The sequence below is a fragment of the Somniosus microcephalus genome, chromosome 11 (genome assembly GCF_052327205.1).
Source record: "Somniosus microcephalus isolate GS21.2 chromosome 11, FLI_Smic_1.0, whole genome shotgun sequence".
Classification (NCBI taxonomy): domain Eukaryota; kingdom Metazoa; phylum Chordata; class Chondrichthyes; order Squaliformes; family Somniosidae; genus Somniosus; species Somniosus microcephalus.
In genome coordinates this window covers 43,273,631-43,281,493 of record NC_140997.1, presented here as the reverse complement: position 1 = coordinate 43,281,493, position 7,863 = coordinate 43,273,631, and the positions used below count along the sequence as shown (strand labels likewise).

Genomic DNA, 7,863 nt, shown 5'->3' with positions numbered 1-7,863 from the left:
GCACTCATCCAGGCAAGTAGAGAGTGTTCCATCACGCTATTGACTTGTGTCTTGTAGCTGGTGGAAAGACTTTGAGTCAGGAAGTGAGTCACTTGCTGCAGAATACCCAGCCTTTGACCTGCTCTTGTAGCCACAGTATTTATTGATCAGCTAAGTTTCTGGTCAACAGTGACCCCCAGGATGTTGATGGTGGGAGATATGGCAATGGCAATTCCATTGAATGTCGAGGGGTGGAGGTTAGGTTCTCTCTTGTTGGTGATGGTCATTGCCTGGCACTTGTGTGGCACGAATGTTACTTGCCCAAGCCTGAATGTCGCCCAGATCTTGCTGCATGTGGGCACTGACTGCTTCATTATCTGCAGAGTTGCGAATGGAACTGAACACTGTGCAGTCATCAGCGAACATCCCCACTTCTGACCTTATGATGGAGGGAAGGTCATTGGTGAAGCAGCTGAAGATGGTTGGGCCTAGGACACTGCCCTGAGGAACTCCTGCAGTGATGTCCTGAGGCTGAGATGATTGGCCTCTAACAACTACAACCATCTTCCTTTGTGCTAGTTATGACTCCCATTGACTTCAATTTTACTAAGGCTCCTTAACACCACACTCGGTCAAATGCTTGGTATCAAGGGCAGTCTCTCTCACCTCGCCTCTAGAATTTAGCTCTTTTGTCCATGTTTGGACCAAGTTTGTAATGAAGTTTAGTGGTCCTGGCAGAACCCAAACTGAGCATTGGTGAGTAAGTTATTGGTGAATGCCGCTTGCTAGCACTGTCGACGACACCTTCCATCACTTTGCTGATGATTGAGAGTAGGCTGATGGGGCGGTAATTGGTCGGATTGGATTTGTCCTGCTTTTTGTGGACAGGACATACCTGGGCAATTTTCCACTTTGTCGGGTAGATGCCAGTGTTATAGCTGTACTGGAACAGCTTGGCTTGAGGCATGGCTGGTTCTGAGCACAATTCTTCAGGACAACAGCTGGGATGTTGTCATGGCCCATAGTTTTTGCTGTATCCAGTACGCTCAGCCGTTTCTTGATATCATGTGGACTGAATCAAATTGGCTGAAGACTGGCTTCTGTGATGGTGGGAACCTTAAGAGGAGGCCGAGATGGATCATCCGCTTGGCACTTTTGGCTGAAGATGATTGCGAATGCTTCCGCCTTGTCTTTTGCACTCATGTGCTGGGCTCCGCCATCATTGAGAATGGGGATGTTCATGGAGCCTTCTTCTCCCGTTAGTTGTCCACCACCATTCATAACTGGATGTGGCAGGACTGCAGAGCTTTGATCTGATGTGTTGGTTGTGGAATCACTTAGCTCTGTCTATAGCATGTTGTTTCCGCTGTCTAGCATGTATGTAGTCCTGTGTGGTAGCTTCAACGGGTTGGCACCTCATTTTTAGGTACGCATGGTGCTGCTCCTTTTTTAGGTACGCATGGTGCTGCTCCTGGCATTCTCTTCGACACTCCTCATTGCATCAGGGTTGGTCCCCTGGCTTGGTGGTAATGGTAGAGTGAAGGATATGCCGGGCTATGAGGTTACAGATTGTGGTGGAATACATTTCACCTGCTGCTGATGGCCCACTGCGCCTCATGGATGCCCAGTTTTGAGCTGCTAGATCTGTTCTGAATCTATCCCATTTAGCACGGTGGTAGTGCCACACAACACGACAGAGGGTGTCCTCAGTGTGAAGGTGGGACATCGTCTCCACAAGCACTGTGTGGTGGTCACTCCTACCAATATTGTCATGGACAGATGCATCTACGACAGGTAGATTGGTGAGGACATGGTCAAGTAGGTTTTTCCCTCGTGTTGGTACTCTCACCACCAGCCACAGGCCCAGGCTGGCAGCTATATCCTTCAGGACTCGGCCAGCTTGTTCAGTAGTAGTGCTACTGAGCCATTCTTGGTGAAGGACATGAAGTCCCCCACCCAGAGTATGTTCTGTGTCCTTGCAACCCTCAGTGCTTCTTCCAAGTGGTGTTCAACATGGAGGAGTACTGATTCATCAGCTGAGGGAGGGCGGTATGTGGTAATCAGCAGGAGGTTTCCTTGTCCATGTTTGCCCTGATGCCATGAGACTTCATGGGGTCTGAAGTCAATGTTGAGAACACCCAGGACCACTCCCTCCCGACTGTACACCACTGTGCAGTGTGCCGCCACCTCTGGTGGGTCATTCCAGTGTTGGCGATGGAGGAGTCTGGGACGTTGGCTGAAAGGTATGATTCTGTGAGTATGATGCACAGCTCTCCCAATTTTGGCACAAGTCCCCAGAAGGTTGTGAGGACTGGACTGAGTGTGCCTTTGTCGTGTACGGCGCCTAAGCCAATGCCGGGTGGTCCATCCAGTTTTATTCTTAGTATACTTCTTTGTAGCGATTTGGTACAACTGAGTGGCTTGCTAGGCCATTTCTTGGGTAGTTAAGTCATCCACATTGTTGTGGGTCTGGAGTCACATGTAGGCTAGACCAGGTAAGGACAGCAGATTTCCTTCCCTAAAGGACATTAGTGAACCAGATGGGATTTAGTGACAATCCAGTAGTTTCATGGTCACCATTGCTGATGGTAGCTTTTTATTCCAGATTTACTCTCCACTTGCCTGGATGAGTGCAGCTCCAAACAACACAAGAAGCTCAACACCATCCAGGACAAAGCAGCCCGCTTGATTGGCACCCCATCCACCACTTTAAACATTCACTCCCTCCACCACCTCTGCACCGTGGCTGCAGTGTGTACCATCTACAAGATGCACTGCAGCAAATTGCCACGGCTTTTTCGACAGCACCTCCCAAACCCACGACCTCTACCACCTAGAAGGACAAGGGCAGCAGTCGCATGGGAACACCATCACCTGCAAGTTCTCCTCCAAGTCACACACCACCCTGACTTGGAAATAGATCGCCGTTCCTTCGACTGTCGCTGGGTCAAATTCCTGGAACTCCCTCCTTAAGAGCACTGTGGGAGTACTTTCACCACACGGACTGCAGCAGTCAAGAAGGCAGCTCACCACCACCACCTTCTCAAGGGCAATTAGGGATGGACAATAAATTCTGGCCTTGCCAGCGACGCCCACATCCCATGAACAAATAAAAAAACAAAATTAATTAACTGAATTCAAATTCCCCAGCTTAAGATTCTTCAGCTTGTTGTGGCAAGCATTTCAGCTGCCCTCAAGGATAACAGAGTAAACAGAATGGATTTCATTCACTTGTGGAATGTGTAGGGCAGATTGTGGCTTTAAACAAGATCTTTGAGCTTCCTAGGATAAGAAGGAACCCCCAGTTACATCATTCTTGTCATGCGTGCCAGGTGGGTTAAAGTCAGGCCTCTAGGTTCAGTGAAAGAAAGACTTGCATTTATATAGCGCCTTTCATGACCACCGGACATCTCAAAGCGCTTTAAAGCCAATGAAGTACTATTTGGAGTGTAGTCACTGCTGTAATGTGGGAAATGCACAGCAAGCTCCCACAAACAGCAATGTGATAATGACCAGATAATCTGTTTTTGTTATGTTGATTGAGGGATAAATATTGGCCAGGACACCGGGGATAGCTCCCCTGCTCTTCTTTGAAATAGTGCCGTGGGATCTTTTATGTCCACCTGAGAGAGCAGACGGGGCCTCGGTTTAACATCGCATCCGAAAGACAGCACTTCCGACAGTGCAGCACTCCCTCAGCACTGCACTGGATTGTCAACCTAGATTTGTCTGCTCAAGTCCCTGGAGTGGGACTTGAACCCACAACCTTCTAGACTCAGAGGCAAGTGTGTTACCCACTGAGCCACAGCTGACTTAAGTCAGTGAGACCCTCATCTACCTTTACACAGATTGTGGAGCTAGAATACATATCCCAGATAAAATCTAAAATTTACCATGTACTCTCATTGCTTCCAGTTTCCTCATGGCACACAATAAAAGTGATGTAACTGGGGTTCCCTCTTATCTTACGGTGCTCCATGATCTTGTATAAAGCCACAATCTGCCCTACACATTCCTCACGAGAATGAGATCCAGCCCGTTCCTTCCTGTTTACTCTCTAGTCCTTGAGGGCGTCTAAAAGCTTGCCACAACAAGCTGAAGAATCCTCTTAGGAGCGAATGATGTCAGCGAGATCCTTTAAAATGTTCTGGTTCATTGGGATACATCTTCTTGTAGATAAAAATTACAATTGTGTTCTGGAACAAAGGGTACTGGTGCTTGAAACAGAATCCTATCCAGCATCATTGGAAGAACAGCTTCAAGGTGAGTTGATTCCTGACAAAGTTCTCTAAAACCATATGATGGTAAGTTAAACTAGACAAGCAGTGCCTCAATATATGTGGCAGGTTCTACCGCATTCGCATTTGATTTATATGAACTGAGCAAGTGCATTACACAGCTGCTACCATTTATCTCTTAGTTGCACAATGGCTGGCTGCCTTAAACAAGATAGCACTAGAAATTGCTATACAAACCAGTCAACTGGAATTATTTTTGTAATAATTATTGTCATTTTTTATTTCAAAAATTGAACATTTCCTTCCATCTTGAAATTTTGGAACGTTTTATTCAACAAGCGTGATCCCGGTGTAACTGTTGGGATTGCATTCAGCAATCTTTTTGAGGGCCACATTGTTGCTATCAATTTTTTTCTTGCAAAACAAAAGTGGCTAATGCTGATGCCCCATTAATGATAAATAGTAATGGAATAGGAAAGGCCATATGCTCCACTCTTCTGGTAAGGGTTAAGGGAGCCATTATTTGAATTTAGTTTCTTCCATCAAAGTACATAATTATGAAGTGGTACCTTCTGTCAAAGAATGGTAAAGGAAAATGTCCCTCATACTTACCTTGATGAGTTCAAATATATACTGGTCAATTTATCTAATTAAAACAAAAAATGTTAAATTCCATCATTTTTTCAACGATAATAAATGAGTTATATAGTATTGCTGACATAAAAGAGTATTTTACAAGGGAGCGAAACAGACATAGCAAAAAGTAAATGAGTTTAGAAAGGGAGACTGAAAGCATGGTTGAAGAGATAAGTTGTTAGCAGACTTTTGAAGGCAGGAACTGAGGTAGTGAAATGGTTTTGGAATGGAGTCAGAGTGGTGGGACGTATGGTTGTAAGATCAAACTCTGATGGCAGAGTGGAGAGGAAGAGGGGAAGTAGTAATCTGGAGTGTGAGCAATGGAAGGTGAAGGCTGGATGTAAAACATAGAAGATTTTTCAAATAGAACGTGCGAGGCCCTGGGAGAATTTGAAAACATGACCGAGGATCTTATAGTTGATTAAGTGGGCCAGAGAGTGGCAGTGGAGCTGGGAGATGAACGAGGTGATGGGCTTGCAGGAGCGGGCATTCGGTGCAGAGTTCTGAATTAGCCAGATCTTGTGAAAGTTGGAAGGCAGCTAAGACAGCATTGGGGAAATCGATCCTTGAGGAGATGAAGGTGTGGTTGAGGATTTTAACAGTAGAGATGTTAAAGCAGGGGTGCAAATGGCCAATGTTCTGGAGGCAGATAAACCAAATGTGGGGTAGAAAGCTCACCTTAGAATCAAAGAGAATGTCAAGATTACACACCGCCAGGGAGGTTGATGAGACAGTGAAAGAAACAATTGACGCTGAGGTGAGCCAAACTGGCTGGCATCAGGTTTGCTGATGTTGAGCTGTAAGAAGTTTCAACATTCAGGACTTGATGTCTGGAAATGTTCTTTAGCATTTTATGGTGCATCTACAGGTTTGAGACCAAACCAACACTTTCATAGGTGTTCATCTACGTAGACTGTAATATGACAGGTTTGGGCTATATCCTGGAAGTCATTGACACAGAAAGGAATTAAGCAGTATCCTAGGTCAAGGCTGTGAAAGGAAGTATATAGATAGTAAGTAATCTCACAGGGAATAATCTGGTTTTCTTCAATTTAACATAAATGTGCCAAAAAGGAAGTAATTGAGAAGGAATAAAGGAACATGTTTCATTATTAGAGTGCAACATTTGCAAATATTTTAGGGGAAATCATAGATATATTATCATTAATCTTGAAAGTTCAATTAGGCCATCTCTAAGTCTACTATTAAGCAAAGAAAACAAGCCCTCTACCTCTCAGGGTCCTTTAATAAATATCAATCTTTACAGTTTTATTTGATTTCCATGAAAACCTATGTGCAGCCCTGACCTGTAATTTATAGCACCAACTAAGAACATGTTGAAATATAACAGTTTAGGTCTAAGGCTGAACTAACAGGGCATCTATTATGTGTACATACCCTGTAAGACAAAAAACAGTGCACAGCAGGATTGTCAATCCACCAGTTTCATAGGATAGCTTAGTGGTGATGAGCTGCTTGCACAAGGGACATGCTGTGTAAATTGCTGATGGTAAAAGTGTGGGATGTTCCGCAGAGATGGGTGGTGTTAGCATTATGTGTGAGACAGGCAAGGGTAAGAACCTGGGCATAATTCAGACAGGTTTAAAGATTATTAGTAATTCAATATTATTATAAAAATGCAGACTGAACATAATATGAATAATGGGCATTTAAAAAATACTAGCTTTCTTCCTTATACCATCGGGTACTGTTCCCCTGTATTTTGGGGGTGCAACGAGATTACCTTGAAAATCAATCTCACTGATTCCCATTATAAACCAAAGCTGCATACTGACCAGAAGCTAGAGGAGTTATAACAAAGATACTTTTCTATAGTGAGTAGTTTCAAGGTGACCAATATCTATTTGTTCCTCTAGTGTATTTGCAAATGGAAAACAAACAAAAATTTGCATTTATATCACGCCTTTAACATAGGAAAACATCCTAAGGCACTTCACAGAAATGTAAACAGACAAAAATTGACACTGGGTCAAAGAAGGATTTATAAAGAGGGGTGACTAAACACTTAGTCAAACGAGGAGGTTTAAAGGGGGTCTTAAAGGAGAAGAGGCAGAGATCAAGGCACAATAAGCTAAACAAGATTTAAATGATAATGGAGGAAGGCACCATAATGAAGGAAGATAGACTGTACTCCTTTTGCTGAAATCCACAATAAATGAAACTTAGGAAGCCTCATTGAATGAGCAGCATGCTCTGACCTTAGGAAAAGAGACAGTGGGGGGAAAAATGGTAAAAATAATGAAAGTCAACAGAAAATGGAATAATTTGCTTAGGCTACAAAAATGTATTTTAATTTTGGTGATGTTCACATTTTTTGTAACACCTAAAATTGTACACACAACTTGCATTTATAGAACATCTTTAATATCACGGCACTTTACAGAGTACTGGTGAGAGAAACATAACACTAAGCCAGGGAAGCTTGGTCAAATAAGTGAGTTTTGAGGATGGTCTTAAAGGACGAGAGGGGTGTGGAGAGCCACGGGTGAATTCCAGAGCACAGGGCCTAGGTGGCTGAAAAAAGGACCACCAATGGTGAGGCCAGTCAGAATCTGGAGGGCTTGTTGGGCTGGAGGAGGTTACAGATAGGGAGGGTCGAGGCCATAAAGGTATTTAAACACGAGGAAGAGAATTTTAAGTTGGAGGTGTTGGAGGGACCAGGGGTCATGCAAAAACAAGGGTGATGAGTGAGCAGGACTTGGTGCGGGGTAAGATACAGGTAGCAGAGTTTTGAATGAGCAGAAGTTTATGTGGTTTCTCTAGTCTCCCCTAGCTAAAGCCTCTTATTCTTGTTATGAACTTAGTGAATCTTTTCTCCAACCTCTTTCCTAAAGGCACCCAAAACTAAGCACAATATTCTAATTGCAGCCCAATGAATGATTCATATGGAGAGATACCCTGGATACCCCTAAAAGGGCCACGCAGGAACAAACAAAATTAGAGGCAACATTGATTACAAACCAAACCCACCCTTTCTTGTTTTGGACTC

General features: G+C 44.0%; 1 protein-coding gene across 1 annotated transcript in view; it reads left to right on the top strand.

The window, feature by feature from the left end:
• Positions 1–4,125: 4,125 nt before the first annotated feature.
• Positions 4,126–7,863, top strand: part of LOC147110525 (acyl-coenzyme A synthetase ACSM3, mitochondrial-like) — a gene marked incomplete at its 3' end in the record, with an annotated part of 102,955 nt that continues 99,217 nt past the window's right edge. Inside the window, exon 1 of the mRNA XM_086002237.1 lies at positions 4,126–4,242. The remainder of the gene's footprint in view (positions 4,243–7,863) is intronic.